The 22,236-nt window shown below is 37.5% G+C and overlaps 1 protein-coding gene across 12 annotated transcripts in view; it reads left to right on the top strand.

Annotated features, from left to right (window-relative positions):
* The window catches only part of ZMYND11 (zinc finger MYND-type containing 11), a 149,368-nt gene that overhangs the window by 27,610 nt on the left and 99,522 nt on the right, over nt 1-22,236 (top strand). Inside the window, exon 1 of one of the 12 annotated variants that reach the window (XM_027089318.1) lies at nt 19,374-19,385. The exons of the other annotated variants lie outside the window; for them this stretch is intronic. The gene's annotated coding sequence lies outside the window, so the exon portion shown is untranslated. Of the gene's footprint in view, nt 1-19,373; nt 19,386-22,236 lie in introns of those variants that run through there. 12 annotated transcript variants of the gene reach the window in all.

Below are 22,236 nucleotides of genomic sequence, written 5' to 3'. Positions count from 1 at the left end.
TCAATTTCCTTTATCAGTGTTTTATAGTTTTCGGCATGTAAGTCTTTCACCTCCTTGGTCAGGTTTATTCCTAAGTTTTTTTTTTTTTTTTTTTTTGATGTGCTTTTAAAAGGGATTAAAAAAATTTCCGTTTCTGATATTTCATTGTTAGTGTAAAGAAATTTAACAGATTTCTGTATGTTAACATTGTATCCTGTTTCCTTGCTGAATTCCTTTACCAGTTCTGGTAGTTTTTGTGTGGAGTCTTTAGGGTTTTCTGTATAGAGTATTGTGTCGTCTACATATCATGACAATTTTACCTCTTCCTTTCCAATTTGGATATTTTTTTTACTTCTTTTTCTTGTCTGATTGCTGTGACGAGGACTTCCAAAACCACGTTGAATAGAAGGGGTGAGAGTGGGCATCCTTGTCTTCTTCCAGAATTTAGCGGGAAGGCTTTCAGCTTTTCACGGTTGACTATTATGTTGTAGGTTTGTCATAAACAGCTTTTATAATGTTGAGATATGTTCCCTCTGTGCCCACTTTGATAAGAGTTTTTATTATGAATGGATGTTGAATTTTATCAAATGCTTTTTCTGCCTCTATTGAGATGATCATGTGGTTTCTTCTTGTTGTTGATGTGGTATATCACATTGATTGATTTGCATGTGTTGAACCATCCTTGTGACCCTGGGATGAATCCAACTTAGTCGTGGTGTATGATCTCTTTTATGTGTTGTTAGATTTGGTTTGCCAATATTTATTTATTTATTTTTTCTTGCGGTACGCGGGCCTCTCACCGCTGTGGCCTCCCCCGTCGTGGAGCAACAGGCTCCGGACGCGCAGGCTCAGCGGCCATGGCTCACGGGCCCAGCCGCTCCGCGGCACGTGGGATCCTCCCAGACCGGGGCACAAACCCGTGTCCCCTGCATCGGCAGGCGGACCCTCAACCACTGCGCCACCAGGGAAGCCCTGGTTTGCCAATATTTTGTTGAGAATTTTTGTGTCCATCTTCATCAAAGATATTGGCCTGTAGTTTTCTTTTTTGGTAGTATCTCTGTCTGGTTTTGGTATCAGGGCGATGGTGGCTTCGTAGAATGTCTTTGGGAGTGTTCCCTGCTCTTCAGTCTTTTGGAAGAGTTTGAGAAGGATCAGTATAAGTTCTTCTTTGTGTGTTTGGTAGAATTTTCCAGTGAAACCATCAGGTCCTGGACTTTTGTGTGCAGATCTGTAGGCGCAGATCCACTGAAGTCAGGTACCAAGACCTCAGTAGTCTTGTACCTGGACCCACTGTGGGACCTATGCAAGCAGCCCAGACCCCAACCCCGTCCCTGTGCATGCACACCCACAAAGCCTACAGCTGCTAATGCCGGACTTGCTCCAGGCACCAGTGCACCCATAGTCCACTCGACTGTCCCACAGGTGCTGAGTTTACAAAGCTGGCCACGGTAGCGTAAACTGTGGAGTGCATAGCTGTGGGGAGAGGGCTCTGATTTCAGCCCTGCTTCTAAGTCATGTGGCCCCTGGGGATGGGCTCTGAATTCAGTCCTGCCTCCACGTGTGGGCAACCTGCTGGCGCTTGTGAACTCCTAGAGCTTGTAGAGGTGGTGCCCTGCCTGCTGTGAGCATGCAAAGAGGCTGCTATGGCAGGCCCGCCTCCCTTTTGCATGCCCTTTAATAATGGCGCTTCACCTCTATGGTGGGCCCAGGTGTTGTCTGTGTACACACCCTGGTTGCAGCCTGTACCGCACTCCAGCCCCTTCAGGCTGTCTCCATGCAGCCAACCCCAGTCCTCTCCCCGGGTCTGTCCTCTGAAGCCCTAGTTTCAGCACCCAGCCGCCTCGCACACCAGCAGACATGCATCTCCGGCTGGGGAATGCACCAAGGGGCATGGACCATCTATGCTGGTCTCTCTCTGTTCTGCCTGCTACAAACCCATTGCTGTGCTCTTCTCTGAGTCTCCGAAGCTTCCTTTTTGTCCTGACTGATCTCCCTGCTGGTGAAGGGGCTTCCCAGGGTGAGGGAACCTTTCTTCTTTTACAGTTTCCTCCCAGGGGTGCAGGTCCCATCCCAGTTCTTTTTTTTTTTTCCTTTTGTCCCACCTGGTTACGTGGTGACCTTTCTTGCAGTTTTGGTTTTATGAGATTTTTTTTTCAGCGTTCAGCAGGTGTTCCGTGAGAATTTTTCCACATGTAGACATATTTTTGATGTATTTGTGGGAGGAGGTGAGCTCCAAGTCCTTCTATTCTGCCACCTTGCTTGCAGCCTTATTTTTAATTTTTTGAGAAACTTCCACACTATTTTCCATAGTAATTGCACCAATTTACATTCCCACCAACAGTGCCTGATTGTTCCCTTTTCTCCACATCCTTGCCAATAGTTGTTACTTCTTGTCTTTTCAATAATAGTTATTCTCATAGGTGTGTGGTGATAATCTCATTGTGATTTTGATTTGCATTCCCCTGATGATTAGTGGTGTCTAGTAACTTTTCATGTACTTGTCGGCCACCTATATGTGGTCTTTAGAAAAATGTCTGTTGAGATCATCTGACTATTTTTAAATTGGACTTCTTTTTTGTATTGAGTTTTATGAGTTTTTGTGTATATATATATATATATATTTTTTTTTTTTTCTTTTTTTGGCCATGCCACGTGGCGTGTGGGATCCTACTTCCCCCACCAGGGATCAAACCCGCGCTCCCTGTATTGGAAGCGCAGAGTCTTTAACCACTGGGCCATCAGGAAAGTCCATGGTTTTGCATATTTTTGATATTAACGCCTTATTGTATATGATTTGCAGATATTCTCTCATTCTGCAAGTTACTTTTTCATTTTGTTGATGGTTTTGTTTGCTGTGCAGAGGCTTTTTAGTTTGATGTAGCTTCACTTATTTTTGCTTTTGTTGCCTTTGCTTTTGGTGTCAAAATCATTGCCAAGACAGATGTCTAGGAGCTTACCCCCTATATTTTTCTAGGAGTTTATGGTTTCAGGTCTTATGTTTGAGTCTTTAATCCATTTTGAATTAATTTTTGTGCATGGTATAAGATAGTGATCTAGTTTCATTCTTTTGCATGTGGCTGTTCAGTTTTTGAGACTGTCCTTTCCCCATTGTATATTCTTGGCTCCTTTGTCATATATTAATTGACCATATGTGCATGAGTTTACTTCTGGGCTCTTCTGTTCCATTGATCTCTTGCGTCTGTTTTTATGCTAGTACCCTACTTTTTTTGTTACCATAGCTTTGTAATACAGATTTTGTCTCTAGTTAAGATTTTTTCTTCAAGTTTTATTAAGAAATAGTTGACATACAGCACTGTATGAGCTTAAGGTGTAAGCATAGCATAGTGATTTGACTTACATATATTGTGGAATAATTACAAGGTAAGTTAACATCCATCATTTCATATAGAAAGGAAAAAAATTGTTTTCCTTGTGTTGAGAACTCATAGGATCTACTCTCTTAACGACTTTCAAATATTCACCAGTGGTTACCTATAGTAATACAATTTGAAATCTGGAAGTGTGATGTCTCCAGCTTTGTTCTTCAAAATGGAGAAATTTTTAATTACCCAATCTGCACCCTAAATTTCTATTCAAATAGACTTATTTACCTCCGCAGTTAGGTTCTGGCATTACTGAATTTGTATTGATCTCAATAATTTTATGGGATTGCCAAAAAACGAGTGCTTTCCTTAGGATTCTGTAGATTTAAAAATGTTAAGAAATCTTTTAAATATGATGAGAACTATTAATTTGCATATGATATGTTACTAGTAAAAGCTGATTACTTCTCTTGCTTGTATTCATCTTCTGGCTTTCCAGAAAGTTTATACATTCCTTCTCTCTCATGTGTAGTCAGCCTTTGCCTCTCAAGTGAATACTCTTACTGGATCTCAAACATTTTCAAGTCTTCTATATTTGAAATAAAAGTTCAAACCTGGCTTTGTCAGAACACGATGAAGTGAACATGTATTCTTACCTGAAACCCTATTGAAATGAGTAAAAATACCTAATCCTATAAGGACAAAAGGAAAGAGATAGACTACAGCACAGAAGAGATGTCATCAACATTTTAGAAACTGGAAAGAAGGTGGATGAAGTGTTTCTGATTTAGCAGTCTGGATAGCTGAGTGCCTGCAGAGGGAAGGACCAAGAAACATGCCAATTTCAGTCTCAAAATCCTGGAAATCTCAAGAATTAGAAGTACTTTGTTCCTCTGGTGGCAGGGAAAGTGGTGTGTGTGGTGGGGCAGTAAGAGTAGGGTGATTCATCCTAGTGTGTACAGTTCTATGCCCAGCTCCCTCCTCCAGCACCTTCATCCACGTCACTACCCTGTCCTGTACTGAGAAGTCTTGAAGTGTATTTTCTGTAAAGGGCACCCAGAGCAATTGTGAAGTAGTCCCACCTGAAAATGGGTGATACCCCATTAAAAACAGGGGTATTAGGAGGAAGCTTAGACTTCCACTTCCAGCCATGATGGAGGAACTGGTACCAGCCTTGCATTCCCATCATAACAGTTGTGAAGCTGAATGAGATATATGGGATATATGAGTTCCTAGGCACTGGATAGTAGGCAATGTATGACTGTGATCCCTGAGGTGAAGAAGGTTAGGGAGTGAGTTCCACAATCACCCTGCTCTTTGTGAAAACTGTCCTGATGGAGCCAAGCAGAGGCTGAGGTTCCTGGGAGCTGAGGAGGCAGGTTAAGGTTTGGAGCAGTTGAATGTGTTGGTCAGTGCATAGAGAGGAGGAAACTGCTCGTCTTAGCTGTGGACATGTTTGGGTTCTCCTAATAGTTCAATCACTGATACTGATTTAATCAGAGGTAGGGGTCTAACTTTCTCAAAAAGTTAAAAGGAAGGGTGTGTGTGTGTGTGTGGGGGAGGTATGTATGTGAAAGAGATTAAATGACATAGAGCAGGAAATCAATAAATAAGGGTAGGATAATTGTGTTATTTGTAAATACTGAGGTTAAGTACCAAAAACAACTAAAAGTGATTGCCTCAGGGTAGCAGAGTTGGGGTAGCAAGGGGTGGGACTGTTTAATTTAAAACAAAATCATGTACGTGTATTATTTTAGTTTAAATGAGAATAAAATTTGAATAAACCACAGACCTTCAGGTGGCCTCTCATCTCTTTCTAGCTACTTCTCCATCTGCCTCCTTCCCTTTTTTTTTTGGTCAGTCTTCTGGAGAGAGTTCTGTTCTCTATTTCTCTACCTCCTACTTATTCCTTACCCCTCTCCAGTCTGGATTGGGCTCTGTTACTTCACCAGAACAGCTCTTGTTGTAGTCACCAGTGACCAACATTTTGCTAAAGCTAGTGGACATTTTAAATTCTTTTTGCTTTTTGACTTAGCAGCAGCAGTCTTCACTTCTTGAAATTCTGTCTTCACTGATTTAAGAGGGCTCTTCTAGATTTGCTCCTACTTGTTTGGTCATGCATCCTCTCCTCAGGTTAAATGTCCTTTATCTAATATTTAGATGTTGGGTTCATCGAGACTTGATCCATGTTCTCTCTACGAAATTCTCTTGGGTAGTCTAATCGACAGTGATGGTTTCAGTTAGTGCACTTATGTAGGTAACTCACACAGTTGTATCTTCAACACATGTTCTCAACTTCTCTGTGCCCTCTTTCCATATGCCTATCTGATATCTCCCCTGGTATGTCTAAAAGATAACCAGAACTTTGTAAGCCCCCAAACCAATGCACACACCACTACCTTCTGCAAACTTGGTCTTCATCCTAAATTCCTTATCTCAATTGAAAACACCCCAATACAGCATGCCATGTAAGCCAGAAACCTTGACACTTACCTCTCCCTCATTCCTAGTCCAAAATTAAGTGCTGGTGATCTTTTCTCCTCTCTGATACATTCTGCATACTGTAACCAGGGCAACTTAAAAAGCCCATTATTTTCCACAGCTCCTGTTGGTCTTCCTTTTCTTTTGCTTCTTTTTATCAATTTTGTTCTCTTCCCCGCCTTCCTCTCTCTCCATCCTTCCCCTTCCCTCTTTCCTTCCCCTCCACTTTGAAATGTATACTTTGCACTTATTCCCTGGCATTTGATTGTTAGATCTGTAAATGAACCAGATTCTTTCTTCCTTTTTAACCTTTTGTGAAGTCAGGTTTGCTCTTCCTGGTTGTAGATGGCCATAGCTCAAATTCACAAATGGAATATTTTATTTCCTTTCCTGGGTAATAGCAACTGGGGAAGATTTTCTATGAAAATGGTGGGGGTGAGGATTTGTGATAGATAAGAACGAGAGGACTGTTTTCAGGTTTTGTTCTGAACGTGGCCGTTGATTTCATGAAAACCAACAGTAAACACAGAGGCATACAATTTGTTACATTAAAAATCTTTTTTCTTGTAAACTACACATAATGTAAAATTTACCATCTTAACCATTTAAAAATGTATATTTCACATTCTTGTGCAGCCATCCATCCCTATAACTCATTTAAACTTGTAAAACTGAAATCCTATACCTATTAAATAATAACTCTCCGCTCTCTCCCCAACCCCTGACAACTACGATTAAACTTTGTTTCTGTGATTTTTACCGTAAATACCTCATGTACGTGGATTCATACAGTATTTGTCTTCCTTCGACTAGCTTATTTCACTGAGTATAGTGTCCTCAAGGTTCATACATGTAGCATATTGCAGAGTTTCCTTCATTTTTAAGGATTAGTAATATTCTGTTGTGTGTGTAGACCACATTTTGTTATCTGTGCATCCATTGATGGACACTAGGGTTGCTTCCATGTTTTAGCTGTTACGAATAATGCTGCTGTAAACATCGGTGTACAAATATCTCTTTGAGAACCTGCTTTCAGTCCTTTTGGGTATATACCCAGAAGTAGAATTGCTGGATCATATGATAATTCTATTTAAAATTTTTTGAGAAATCACCATAGTTTCCACAGTGGCTGCACCATTTTACGTTCCCACCAACTGTACAAAGGTTGCAGTTTCTTCACATCCTTGCCAATTCTTGTTGTTTTCTGTTTTTTTGATAGTAAAACATCCTAATGGGTGTGAGGTGGTATCTCGTTGTAGTTTTGATTATTCTAATAAATCATTACATTTTAAAAAATTATTTATTTATTTATTTATTTATTTAAGGCTGTGTTGGGTCTTCGTTTCTGTGCGAGGGCTTTCTCTAGTTGTGGCAAGCGGGGGCCACCATCGCGGTGCGTGTGCCTCTCACTATCGCGGGCTCTCTTGTTGCAGAGCACAGGCTCCAGACGCGCACGCTCAGTAATTATGGCTCACGGGGCTTAGTTGCTCCGCGGCATGTGGGATCCTCCCAGACCAGGGCTCGAACCCGTGACCCCTGCATTGGCAGGCAGACTCTCAACCACTGCGCCACCAGGGAAGCCCAATCCATTACATTTTTAAAGTGAGAGTCTTTTAAATTATCTGATCTATTTACAGATCTAACAATCAAATGCCAGGGATTAAGTACAAAGTATACATTTCAGAGGCTTCATTTTTCCATTTAGGCATGGAATATCAGGCCTTAGAACATAAGGCCAAAAGATTAAATGAACCCAAAGCACCTTAGTTTGAGGTTTTCCAAGTAAGAGCTGTTTGGTGGGCAGATCATAGTTTCTGGAGGCTCCTGACATCCTCACTTCCCACCGTGGTTTGAGCCCACATCTCCTTTCTTTGTGGTTTATTTCAGTTTTAGTGACTAGAGGAAGGGAAGCATCACTTAAAGAATAGATGTACTATTATGTTAATTTGGAAATTTCTTGAAAACAGAGTCTGCATTCTAGTTGAAGTAGTATAAAATACACAGACAGGTGGAGGACAAACACATTGATTTTCATCACCATTCCATAATTGCCCTCCGAACTGTTGTGGTAAGGTTTGATTGATTTTTTCCCGCCATAGTGATAATCTCATTGACCCAGCAGTGTTTTTTTTTTTTTTTTTGCGGTACGCGGCCCTCTCACTGTTGTGGCCTCTCCCGTTGCAGAGCACAGGCTCCGGACACACAGGCTCAGCGGCCATGGCTCACGGGCCCAGCCGCTCCGTGGCATGCGGGATCTTCCCAGACCGGGGCGTGAACCCGTGTCCCCTGCCTCGGCAGGCGGACTCTCAACCACTGCACCACCAGGGAAGCCCAACCCAGTAGTGTTTATAGAAAGAGTTGTCTTAAATCTGTTGCTCTGCTGTGCCGTCTTTGTCACATAAATCAGGTGTCCATATATGTATGAGTCTATTTCCAGATTCTCTGTCCCTTCCCATGAATTTATATGAGTGTCCTTATTCCTATTGGACACTGTTTTATTAATTACTGTAGCTTTACAATAAATCTTGATATATGATATCAGATCTTCCAATTATATCTTATTTGTTACTTATTTGTTATTCATATCTTTTTTTGTTCCTGGTCGTTCTTGGCTGTTTACATTTCCGTATCAACTTCTGAATCAGTTTGTTAATTTACACAGCAAAAATTCCACTAGCCTATTGATTGGAATTGAACTGAATTTGTGAATTAGTTTGGGGAAGAATTAACATTTTTTTACCATATTAGTTTTCTAATCTATGAATATGTTGTATTTTTCTATTATTTAGGTTATTTTTACTTTTTTCAATAATGTTTTAAGGCCTTCTGAATAGAGATCTTGTATATCTTTAGATTTATTACTAGATCTGACTTTTTAAGGTAACATTGTAAATAAAATTTTAATTTTTTTCATTTACTCATTGTTCATTACTAGTATACAGAACCAAATAATTCTTTGTATATACCTTATATCCACTTATATTATTGAAGCCACTTATTAGTTTTAATAATTCATCTGTAGATTTTTGGGGGATTTTTCTATAGATAGAAATATGTCATCTCTGAATTATGGTAGTTTTAATTCTGCTTTTCCAGTCCATATGTATCATTTCTTTTTCTTATTGCACTGACTAGGTCCTCCAGTACAATTTTAATTAATTTATTTATATTTTGGCTGTGTTAGGTCTTCGTTGCTGCGTGGGCTTTCTCTAGTTGCGTTGAGTGGGGGCTGCTCTTTGTTGCGGTGCGTAGGCTTCTCATTGCAGTGGCTTCTCTCGTTGCGGAGCACGGGGCTGTAAGTGTGTGGGCTCTGTAGTTTGCAGCAGGTGGGCTCTAGAGCGCAGGCTCTGTAGTTGTGGCGCATGGGCTTAGTTGCTCCGCTCTCCGTGGCATGTGGCATCTTCCCGGACCACGGCTCCAACCTGTGTCCCCTGCTTTGGCAGGTGGATTCTTAACCACTGCACCACCAGAGAAGTCCCTCCAGTACAATTAAAAAAATTTTTTTTTACTTTATATTGGAGTATAGTTGATTTACAAAGTTTTGTTAGTTTCAGATGTACAGCACAGTGATTCAGTTACACATGTACATATATTCTTTTCCCACATAGATTATTACAGAATATTGAGTAGAATTCCCTGTGCTATACAGTAGGTCCTTGTTGATTATCTTTTTAATAGTAGTGTGTATATGTTAATCCCAAACTCCTACTAATTTATCCCTCCCCCAACTTCCCCATTGGTAGCCATAAGCTTATTTTCTAAGTCTGTGAGTCTGTTTCTGTTTTGTAAATAAGTTCATTTGTATCATTTTCTTTTAAGATTCTCTGTATAAGTGATATCATATACTTGTCTTTATCTGACTTACTTCACGTAGTGTGATAATCTGTAGGTCCATTCATGTTGCTGCAAATGGCATTATTTCATTCTTTTTTTATGGCTGGGTAATATTCCATTGTATATATGTACCACATCTTTATCCATTGATCTGTCGATGGACATTTTGGTTGCTTCCATGTTTTGGTTATTGTAAGCAGGTGCTGCAGTGAACATTGGGGTGCATGTATATTTTTAAATTAGAATTTTCTCCAGATATATGCCCAGGAGTGCAGTTGCTGGATTGTGTGTTAGCTCTGTTTTTAGTTTTTTGAGGAACCTCCATACTGTTCTCCATAGTGACTGCACCAATTTTCATTCCTACCAACAGTGTAGGAGGGTTCCCTTTTCTCCACACCTTCTCCAGCATTTGTTGTTTGTAGACTCTGATGATGGTCATTCTGACTGGTGTGAGGTGATACCTCATAGTTTTGGTTTGCATTTCTCTAATGTTTAGCTACATTGATCATCTTTTCATGTGCTTACTGGCCATCTGTATGTCTTCATTGGAGAAATGTCTGTTTAGGTCTTCTGCCCATTTTTTGATTGTGTTGTTTTTTTTAAAATATTGAGCTGTATGAGCTGCTTGTATGTTTTGGAGATTAATTCCTTGTCGCATTATTTGCAAATATTTTCTCCCGTTCTGTGGGGTTTTTTTTTGTTTATGGTTTCCTTTGCTGTGCAAAAGCTTTTTAAGTTTAATTAGGTCCCATTTGTTTATTTTTGTTTTTATTTTTATTACTCTAGGAGATGGATGCAAAAAGATCTTGATGCAATTTATGTCAGTGTTTTGCCTATGTTTTCCTCTAAGAGTTTTATAGTGTCTGGTCTTACATTTAGGTCTTTAATCCGTTTTGAGTTTATTTTTGTGTATGGTGTTACAGAATGTTCTAATTTTATTCTTTTATCTGAAGCTGTCCAGTTTTCCAAGCCCCAGTTATTGAAGAGGCTGTCTTTCCTCCATATTCTTGTTGCCTTTGTTGTAGATTAATTGACCATAGGTGCATTGGTTTTATTTTTGGGCTTTCTATCCTATTCCAGTGATCTCTATTTCTGTTTTTATGCCAGAACCATACTGTTTTGATTACTGTAGCTTTGTAGTATAGTCTGAAATCAGGGAGCCTTATTCCTCCAGCTCCATTTTTCTTCCTCAAGATTGCTTTGGCTATTTGGGGTCATTTATGTTTCCATACAAATTAAAAATTTTTTTGTCCTAGTTCTGTGAAAAATGCCATTGGTAGTTTGAGAGGGGTGGCATTGAATCTGTAGATTGCCTTGGGTAGTATAGTCGTTTTGACAATATTGATTCTTCCAGTCCAAGAACGTGATCTTTCCATCTGTTTGTGTCATCTTTGATTTCTTTCATCAGTGTCCTACAGTTTTTGGAGCACAGGGCTTTTGACTCCTTAGGTAGGTTTATTCCTAGGTATTTTATTCTTTTTGGTGTGATGGTAAATGGGATTGTTGTTTTAATTTCTCTTTCTGGAAGTTCACCCATTTATGATTAAAAACTCTCCAGAAAGTGGGCATAGAGGGAACATACCTCAACATTATGAAGGCTGTATATGAAAAATTTATAGCCAGTATCATACTCAGTGGTGAAAAGCAGAAAATATTTCCTCTAAGATCAGGAACAGGACAAGGATGTCCACTCTCGCCACTTTTATTCAACATAGTTTTGGAAGTCCTAGCCATGGCAATCAGAGAAGGAAAAGAAATAAAAGGAATCCAAATTGGAAAAAAAGTAGTAAAACTGTTTGCAGATGATATGATACTATACATAGAAAATCCTAAAAATGCTACCAGAAAACTACTAGAGCTCATCAATGAATTTGGTAAAGTTACAAGATACAAAATTAATACACAGAAATCTGTTGCATTTCTGTACACTAACAATGGAAGAGCAGAGAGAAATTAAGGAAAGAGCCCAGTACAATGTTGAATAGAGGTGGTGAGTATGATATCATCACACATTCCCATTTGCAGAGAGAAAGTTTTCAACATTTCATTGAGTATGGTTTTTCTGCTGTTGGTTTTATAGGGGTACCCTTTTTCAGATTAAGGCGTTTCCCCTCTATTCCTATTTTGCTTTTAATTTTGGTTATAATGAAGAGTTTTATTCAGTTTTTTCCTGCATTTATTGAGCTGATTATATGGTTATTTTCTTTAAGTCTATTAATGTATGAATTGCTATGACTGTAGCAAACACGGTCACACTGTATTGTTCTTTGTGTATTGCTGAACTTGATTTGCTAGTACTTCATTTAGGATTTTTGCATTCATGTTCATGAATGAGATAGGTCTCTAACTTTACTTTCTCCTAGTGTTCTTTGTCATGTTTTGATATCAAGGTTACATTGATCTCATATCACAAATTTGTACATGTTTCTTTCCTCAGAAAGAGTTTCTATAAGATTGGTGTTTTTTTCTTTTTGAAATGTTTGGTGGAGTCTAAGGTGAAGCAATCTGGTTCTGGAGTGTTTTTTTTGTGGGGGAGGGGGTTTAAATTATTATTCAACCTCTTTAATAGTTATGTAGGCTTATTCAGATTTTCTGTTTCTTATGGTCAATCTATGACAAAGGAGGCAAGAATATACAAGGCAGAAAAGACAGTCTCTTCAATAAGTGGTGCTTGGAAAACTGGACAGCTACATGTAAAAGAATGAAATTAGAACATTCTCTAACACCATATACAAAAATAAACTCAAAATGGATTAAAGACCTAAATGTAAGACCGGATACTATAAAACTCTTAGAGGAAAACATAGGCAAAACACTCTTTGACATAAATTGCATCAAGATCTTTTGGGATCCACCTCCTAAAGTTATGAAAATAAAAACAACTCTTTTGGTAGTTGTTTAGTGGTTTCACCAGGAGCTTGTCAATTTTGCCCTTTTGAAGAATCAACTTTTCCGTTTAGTGAATCTCTCTTTTGTACATTTGTTTTCTTTTTTTAAAAAAATATTTATTTATTTATTTGGCGGGATCTTCGTTGTGGCATGCAGACTTTTAGTTGCAGCATGTGGGATCTAGTTCCCTGACGAGGGATCGAACCTGGGCCCCCTGCATCAGGAGCATGGAGTCTTAGCCACTGGACCACCAGGGAAGTCTTGTATGTTTGTTTTCTAGTTCATTGATTTCTGTTTAGTGTGTGTGTGTGTGTGTGTAATTTTTTTCTACATTTTTGATTTGAGTTTTTATTTTGTAATTTCTTGAGGTAGCTGCTTTTAGCCCCTCCTTTTCTTATTAACACATTTAAGGCAATAAACTTAAGTACATCTCAGAACTTTTGACAATTAGTGTTTTCATTTTTCTTCCTTTCATTATATTTCCTGATTTTTATTGTGAAGTTTTAAAGTTAACTATTTAGAGAGATGTTTTTTTAGCTTTCAGAAACATAGGAATTTCCTTTTTTTTTTTTTTTGGCTATCTTTTGTTACTGACTTTTTCAGTTCTATTGTGGGCAGAGAGCAGACTGTATAATTTCAATCCTTTGAAATTTGTTGAGACTTGCTATACCCAACACATGATCAATTTTGTAAAAATTCCATGTGCATTTGAAAAGAATGTGTATTCTGCAGGTATTGGCTGCAGAGGTTTGTATATATCAGGTCAAATTTGTTAAATGTTTTTGTAAATCTTTTATATACCTAGTAATTTTTTCTTTGTTTTATGAGTGGTTGTGAGAGGTATGTAAAAATCTCCTGTTGTGATTTGCCTATTTTTTTCTTTCAGTTTTGTCAGTTTTTGCTTTATGTGTTATAAGATTATGTTAAATACATAAAATTTAGAACATTTCCTAATAAGCTGGATCTTTTTATTATTATGAAGTGACCCTCTTTTTTCTTAACAATACTTTACATTATTACACTCTTGCCAAACTTTCTTTTTGATATTTTTGATGGTACTTTTGTTTTTTTTTACTCTTTTCTTTACAAACTTTTTATGTCCTTGTATTTAAGATGTATCTTTTGCAAGCAGCATGTAGCTAGATTTCTGTTTTATCATAGTTTTTAATTCAGGCTCAAAATTGCCATCTTTTATTGAAGCTTCTCTGTTTAGATTTAATGTAATTGCTGATATATTTGGGTTTAAATCTATCATCATAATATATGGCTTTTATATATCTTACTCCTTTATCTTTCTTCTTTATTGGCGGTAGTGTTGATAAAGCATTTTGTATTATTTTTTTCCCCATCAAAAGCTTGGTAGGTATTCATTATTTACTGTCCTTTTATTGATTACTCTAGAGGTAGTAACTGTGTTCTCAGTGTATAAAGGTCGTCAGTTCCTTTTTGCAGTTTGACTTTTTATTTGGGATTCTTTTCCTTCTGCGCGAGGAACATCTTTAATTTCTGTATTGTTGAACTGCGGGTGATGAAGTGTTGGTTTATATAAACTATATCTTATTTACCTTTCTTTTTTGCAGGCATAGAGTTTTTGGTTGGCAGTTACAGCCTTTGAGCACTTTGACGATATTATTTCATTATCTTCTGACTTTTGTTGTTTTGGTTGAGAAGTCAACTTGCAGTTGTATTATTGCTCCTTTGAAGGCATTATGACTTTTCCTCTGGTTGCTTAAAATATTTTTTCTTTTTGTCTTTTTGTTTTCAGCAGTTTTACTGTGATGTGCCGAGGTGTAGTTGTCTTTGCATTAATCTGATTTTGCGTTCTGGTAATGACTGTTGAATCTGTTGCTTGACATCTTTTGTCAGTAATGGAATATTATCAGCCACAATCTCTTTGAAAGTTAATTTTGCTCCCTTCTTTTCTCTGTTCTTGGGATTGCAGTGAAATATAAGTTAAGCCTTATTATCATATTCATATGTCTCTTACGCTCTTGTTTTCTCTATGCTTTCTTCTGGATATTTTCGTTTGAAATAGTTCTTAGGTTCACCAATTTTCTGTTCATCTGTATCTAATCTGATGCGAAACCCATCAGTTTAGTGATTTAGGTATTGTAGTTCTTCAGTTCTGTCCTTTCCATTTAGTTTCTTTTTATTGCTTCTTGTTCTCTGCTGGAATTATCTTTTAATTTCTTGAACATATCAAGTATAAAATTAAAGTCTGTGTCTAATAACTGCATCATCTAGAACTCCTCCTGTAAGTTTGTTTCTCTGCTTGTCACATACGGAATTTGGGCAGCAACTGATTGTTTTGGAGGTTCTTGAGTCTACTTAAGACCTAGTCAACCATTTATCATTATTAAAGGCTAGCTTTATTCTTCTTCCCTGTATTATTATTATTATTTTCCCTCAAGACTTATTGGGGAATGTATTCAATGAGTAAGTGTTTTAGTGTACAGTTTGTGGTAGAATTTGTTAGGGACATAAGGAAGTTTTAAAATATGGCCTTCTTTCAAAAAACTGATAATGTTGGGCAGATAATACTCACATATGAAATAATTATGTAGCAATGAAAGACAACATGGAATTGATTCAAATTATAACTTTTATATATGTAACTTATAATAAATAAGCTACAATAAATAATAACTGAATACAACTTGATAATTATAACTTTAACTTAATAATAATAATAAAACAAGTTAAATAAAATTATGGGATACTAACAAAAGACCAAACACATCAAAGAAACTAATGCTAGTATAGATAAGAATTTAATATATAATTTAGGAATGTATCACATTCCATTAGAGAAGGAAGAAATCTTTCAATAAATTGTTCTACTACAATTGATGACCTCTATGAAGACATATATTTTCATCTTAAGTCATATTCAAACAGTAATTCCACAGTTTCTGGTTGGACATGTAAGATGATTAGAAGTTGTCACTCTATCTTAATAGCAGGTAATGAACTGAAGAACTGTAAAATCAACAAATCTACTGAGATCCATGAGAAAAGTGAGGCCACAGGACGAATTGCTGCCACGGAAGCTGGAGAGACAGAAAGGCAGATAGAATCACAACTTACAACAACCCACCAACAGAAACCTCTGCAGGAACCAGTGCTGGGGTAATGAGACCTGGATGTAACTGGCAAATTGCTGGAGGCTCAGGGCAGAAAAGTCTGAGTGAAAAACCCAGTGGGACCCAGTCTTAGGGGCTCCTCACACTTCTGTGGGGTTTTCCTCTAGGAGTTCTACCAGACTCTCACAGAGACTGTTGGAGAACAATCCTCTCATGATTCCATCATGGGTAGGCACAAGGAACCAGCTTTAAATATGCCAGAGCATTCTGTTCTTCTTAACAAGGTGTGCCCTCATGAGAAACTGTTTTACCAGAGCCTAACCATCTGGTGTTTGGTTAGAGCCTAACTGACCTGGGGAAGTGAAATACTCAGCTCCCTCCCATTACTGAAGGCCTTTAACTGAAGTTCCTTCTACCCAATACATTATGTCTGCCTTTCAGAAAAATACTAGGCATACTCGAAGGCAGAAAACAGTTTGAAGAGACTGAACAAGCATTGGAACGTGGGTCAATATGGCAGGGATGTTGGAATTATCAGAACAGGAATTTTTAAAAAAGTTGATTAATATGCTGAGAGCTTTAATGGAAAAAGTGGACAATATTTAAGATTACATGTATACTGAAAGAGATGGAAATTCCAAGAAAGATCAAAAAGAAATGCTAGAGTGCAAGCACACCATAGCAGAAATGGAGAATGCCTTTGGTGGGATCATTAGTAGATTGGACACAGCTTAGGAAAGAACATCTGAGCTTGAAGATATGACAACAGAAACTTCCAAAACTGAAAAGTAAAAAGGAAAAAGACTGAAAAAAAGTAAAACAGAACATGAAGAACATAATAGGAATGCCAGAAGGAAAAGAAAGAGAAAGGAACAGAAACAATATTTGAAGCAGTAATGACTATGAATTTCCCCAAATTAATGTCAGACACCAAACTACATTCAAGGGAGAGAATGTATACATATAGCTCATTCACTTTGTTATATAGCAGAAACTAACACAACATTGTAAAGCAATTATACTCCAATAAAGATATTAAAAAATAAAAGAAGCTCAGAGAATACCAGGCAAGATAGATGCCCTCCAAAGGCAAGATAGATGCCCTCCAAACTACACCTAGGTATATCATTTTCAAACTTAAGAAAATTACGGAAAAAGAAGCAATCCTGAAGAAGCCAGCAGAAGAGAACCCTTTTACCTATAGAGAAGCAAATGTAATAATTACATCTGACTTCTTAGAAACCATGCAAGCCAAAAGAGTGGAATGAAATATTTAAGTTGTTGAGGGAAAAAACCCACCAGCCTAGAATTTTGTGTACTCAGTGAAGTTATCCTTCAATAGTAAAGGGGAAATACTTTCTTAGACAAACATTGATGGAGTTTTTTGCCAGAACAAATGTTAAAGGTTTGCAACTGCCTTACAACAAATGTTAAAGGAAAACAATACAGGTCCGAAACTCAGGTCTACGTAAAGAAAAGAAGAGTATTGAGGAATGAGTAAATGAGGGTAAAATAAACTTATTTTTCTGATTCTTAATTGATTTAAAAGATCTGTTCAAAATAATAGCAACAATGTTTTTGATTATGTGTGCTTATGTGCATGTACAGTGATTCTTGAACAATGTGGGAGTTAGGGTCACCAGCCCCCCAACACAGTGGAAGATCTGCATATAACTTTACAGTTGGTCCTCCACATCTGCGTTTCCACGTCTGTGGATTCAACCAACTGCAGATCATGTAGTACTGCAGTAGTATTTATTGGGGGAAAAAAAATCCACGTATAAGTGGACCTGCACAGTTCAAACCCATGTTGTTCAAGGGTCAACTGTACATGCTTTTGTATGTTTATGCATAAGTGAAAGGAATGACAGGAAACAATATCGGGTTTGGAAGAGAGAGATTGGAATATTTTATATTATGAGGTATTTGTTCTACATGGGATATGAGGTATTTGTACTACATGTGAGTCAGAAAAATAAACATGGGGTTAGTTGTAAATGTATATTGCAACCACTAAAAAAAGTAAAAAAAAAAAAAGTGTAATATGCTAAGAAAGAGAATTGTTACATATAAAGTTCTCAGTTAAAATGACAAAAGACAGAATGTGTGGAAGACAAATAGGCACAATGAACAAAGGTAACAAATAGAAAACAGTAACAAATCTGAGAGATACTAGTAATCCATCTATATCAATTACCTTAAATGTCAGTAGTCTATACCAATAAAAAGATGAGATTGTCAGAGTGGATCAAAAAACAAGACCTAACTCTGTGTTGTCTACAAGAAACCCATTTTAAATATGAAGACACACATAGATTGAAAGAAATGGAATACAGAAAGATATACCATACTAACACTAACCAAAAGAAAGTCAGAGTAGCTGTACTAATTTCAGACAGAGCAGACTTCAAAGCAAGGAATGTCATCAGGTATAAAAAGGGCCATTACATAATAATAAAGGGGTCAATACTCTTAAGATATAACATTCCTTAATGTCTCTGTGCCTAACAACAGAGTGTCAAGATATATGAGGAAAAACTGATAGAACTGTGGGGAGAAATAGATGAATGCAGTATTATAGTTGGAGACTTTTCACCCCCCCGTCAGAAATGGACAAATCCAGCAGGCAGAAGATCAGTAAGGACATAGTTGAATTCTTCACAACAATATCAGTGAATTGGATATAATTGATACCTATAAACTGTTTCATTCTATGACAGCAGAATACACATTCTTTTCAAGTTCACATGGAACATTCACAAAGATAGACCACATTCTGGTCTATCTTAATTAATTTAAAAGAATGGAAATCATTGCAATGTCTGCTGTTAGCCCACAATGGAATTAAACCGGAAATCAAAAACAGAAAGATAGGTCAAAATCCTAAAATACTTGGAAATTAAACAACACACAGGTCAGAGAAGACATCTCAAGAGAAAGTTTTTAAAGTTTTGAACTAAATTAGAATGAAAATACATCTTATCACAATGTGGGATGCAGTGAAAATAGTGCTTTGAGAGAAGTGTCTATAATAGAAAAGAGGAAAGATCTAAAATCCGCAATCTAAGCTTCTACCTTGGAAAGCAAGAAAAAGAAGAGGAAATTAATTCAAAGTAAGCAGAAGAAAAGAAATAAGAATTAGAACAGAAATCAATGAAATTTTAGGTAGGAAATCAATAGAAAAAATCAAAACAAAAGCTAGGTTTTTTGTTTTTTTTTGCGGTACGCGGGCCTCTCACTGTTGTGGCCTCTCCCGTTGCGGAGCACAGGCTCCAGACGCGCAGGCTCAGCGACCATGGTTCACGGGCCCAGCCGATCCTCCCGGACTGGGGCACGAACCCGTGTCACCTGCATCGGCAGGCGACTCTCAACCACTGCACCACCAGGGAAGCCCCCAAAAGCTAGTTTTCTGAAAAGATCAGTAAAATCAGAAGTTACTAGATAGGTTAACTAAAAAAAAAAAGAGAAGACACAAATTACTAATATCAGAAATAAAAGAGGGGCAATCACTACTGCTTCTGGACCATGAAAAGATAATAAAGGGATATTATGAATAACTGGTGAAAAAGTTGATAATTTGATAACCTAGGTAAAATAGACCAATTCTTTGAAAGGCCAGATCTGCCAAAAATCACACAAAAAGAAGTAGACAGGGCTTCCCTGGTGGCGCAGTTGTTGGGAGTCCGCCTGCCGATGCAGGGGACACGGGTTCGTGCCCCGGTCCGGGAAGATCCCACATGCTGCGGAGCGGCTGGGCCTGTGAGCCATGGCCGCTGAGCCTGCGCGTCCGGAGCCTGTGCTCCGCAACGGGAGAGGCCACAGCAGTGAGAGGCCCGCATACCGCAAAAAAAAAAAAAAAAAGAAGTAGACAATCTGAGTAGGCCTATATCTTTTAAAGAGATTGAATCAGTAATTAATAACCTTCAAACACAGAAAGAGCCATGCCCAGATGTGTTCACTGGCGAATTCTACCAAACATTTATGGATGAAATTATACCTGTTCTCTGCAATCTCTTCTAGAAGGTAGAAGCAGAGACAATACTTTCTAACTCATTCTTTGAGGACAGTATTACCCTAATATACAAATCAGACAAAGACAGTACAAGAAGGAAAAAAAACCCCAACAAAACTACCATTGGCCAATCTCATGAACATAAATGTAAAAATCTTCAACAAACTATTAGCAAATTGAATCCAATATTGTATAAAAAATGTTATATACCACGACTAAGTGGGATTTATCCCAGGTGTGAAAGGCTGCTTCAGCATTTGAAAGTCACCGTAATCTATCACATCAACAGGCTAAAGAAGAAAAACCATGTGGTTATTTCAATAGATGCAGAAAAGCATTTGACAAAATTCAACACCCATTCATAATTAAAACTTATAGCAAACTAGGAATAGAGAGGAATTTCCTTAACTTGATAAAGACTATCTACAAAATCCCTACATTAACACCATACTTAACAGTAAGAAACTCACAGGTATCCCACTAAGATCAAGAACAATGTCCCCTGTCGCCATTCATTTTTAACATTGTTCGGAATTCCTAGCTAATGCAATGAGAGAAGACAAGGAAATAAAAGTATACAGATTTGGAGTGAAGAAATAAAGCTGTCTCTGTTTGCAGATGACATGATTGTCTATGAATAAAATACAAAATAAGTGACAAAAAACTCTTGGAAATAATTATAGCAAGATTGTAGGATACAAAGTTAATATACAAAAGTCTCATCACTTTCCTATATACCAGCAATGAACAAGTTGAATTTGAAACTAAAAACATGTTACCATTTACATTAGAATCCCCCAAATGAAATACTTAGGTATAAATCTAACAAAAATATTATTAAAAGATTTATTTGAGGAAAACAAGATTCTGATGAACAAAATCAAAGAACTAAATAAGTGGAAAGGTAACTCTTGTGCATGAATAGGAAGACTAATATTGTCCAGGTGTCAGTTCTTCCCAGCTTGATCTATAGATTCAGTGCTATCCCAGTCAAAATCTCAGGAAATAATTTTGTGGATATCGATGAACTGATTCTAAAGTTTGTATGGAGAGGCAAAAGACCCAGATAGCCAGCTCAGTATTGAAAGAGAGGAACAAAATCAGGGCCTGATACTACCCAACTTCAAGACTTGTTATAAAGCTATAGTAATTAAAAGTGTGGTATTGGTGAAGTAATAGCCAAATAGATCAATGGAACAGAATAGAGAGCCCAGAAATAGACCTACGTTAATATAGTCAGCTGATTTTTGACAAAGGAGCAAAGGCAATGCAACAAAGCAAAGTCTTTTCATCAAATGCTGCTGGAGCAACTGGACAACCACACACATACAAAAATGAACCTAAGCACAAACCTTATGTCCTTCACTAAAATTAGCTCAAACTGGGTCATAGATCTAAATGTAAAATGCAAAACTATAAAACTCCTAGAAGATAACAGGAGAAAACCTAGATGACCTCGGATATGGTGATGACTTTTTAGATAAAACACCAAGACATGACCCATGAAAGAAATAATTGATAAGGTGGACTTCATTAAAATTAAAAACCTTTGCTCTGTGAAAGACAGTGTCAGGAGAATGAGAAGACAAGCCATAGACTGGTAGAAATATATAAAGAAGTCTTAAAACTCAACATTAAGAAAATGAACAAGCTGATTAAAAAATGAGCAAAAGAATTGAAGTGATACCTCACCAAGATGATATACAGATGGAAGGTAAGCACATGAAAAGATGTTCAACATCATATGTCATTAGAGAATTGGAAATTAAAACAACATTGATTTACCACTATATCTATTAAAATGGCTAAAATCGAAAACACAACACCGATCGCTGATGAGGATGTGGAGCAGTAGGAACGCTTATTCATGGCTGGTGGGAATGTAAAATGGTGCAGCCACTTTGGAAGACAGTTTGTCAGTTTCTTTCAAAACGAAATATACTCTTAGTGTACAATTCAGCAGTCATACTCCTTGGTATTTACCCAAAAGAGCTGAAAACTTACTTACACACAGAAACCTATACAAGGGTGTTTATAGCAGCTTTATGCATAATTGTCAAAATACAGAAGCCACCCAGATGTCCTTCAAGTTGACTGGATAAATAAACTGAGGGGCATCTAGACAATGGAACATTATTCGGGACTAAAAAGAAATGAGCTATCAAGCTATGAAAAGGCATGGAGGAACCTTAAATCCATTTTACTAGGTTAAAGAAGCCAGTTTGAAAAGGCTATACATCCTATATGGTTCCAACTATATGACATTTCTGGAAAAGGTAAAACAGCAGAGAAGTAAGATTAATGGTTGCTAGGGATTGTGGGGAGAGGGAAGGATGACTAGATGGAGCACAGAGAACTTTTAGGACAGAGGAACTATTCTGTATAGCATTTTAATGTCTTTATGCGTATGTGAAAACCTATAGAATGTACACCACCAGCAGTTAACTATGGACTTTGGGTAATAACGGTGTGTCACTGTAGGTTTGTTGATTTTAAGACATGTGCCCTCTTGTTTGGGATGTTGATAATCAGGGAGGCTGTGGGAGTGTGGGGGTATGGGATTCTTTGTATTTCCTGCTGAATTTTGCTGTAAACCTAAAACTGGTCTAAAAAAATAAAGCTTATTAATATTAAT

The sequence above is a fragment of the Aethalodelphis obliquidens genome, unplaced genomic scaffold (genome assembly GCF_003676395.1).
Source record: "Aethalodelphis obliquidens isolate GAN/ISIS:26980383/991018 unplaced genomic scaffold, ASM367639v1 scaffold65, whole genome shotgun sequence".
Taxonomy (NCBI): domain Eukaryota; kingdom Metazoa; phylum Chordata; class Mammalia; order Artiodactyla; family Delphinidae; genus Aethalodelphis; species Aethalodelphis obliquidens.
This window is presented reverse-complemented; position numbering and strand designations above follow the sequence as displayed.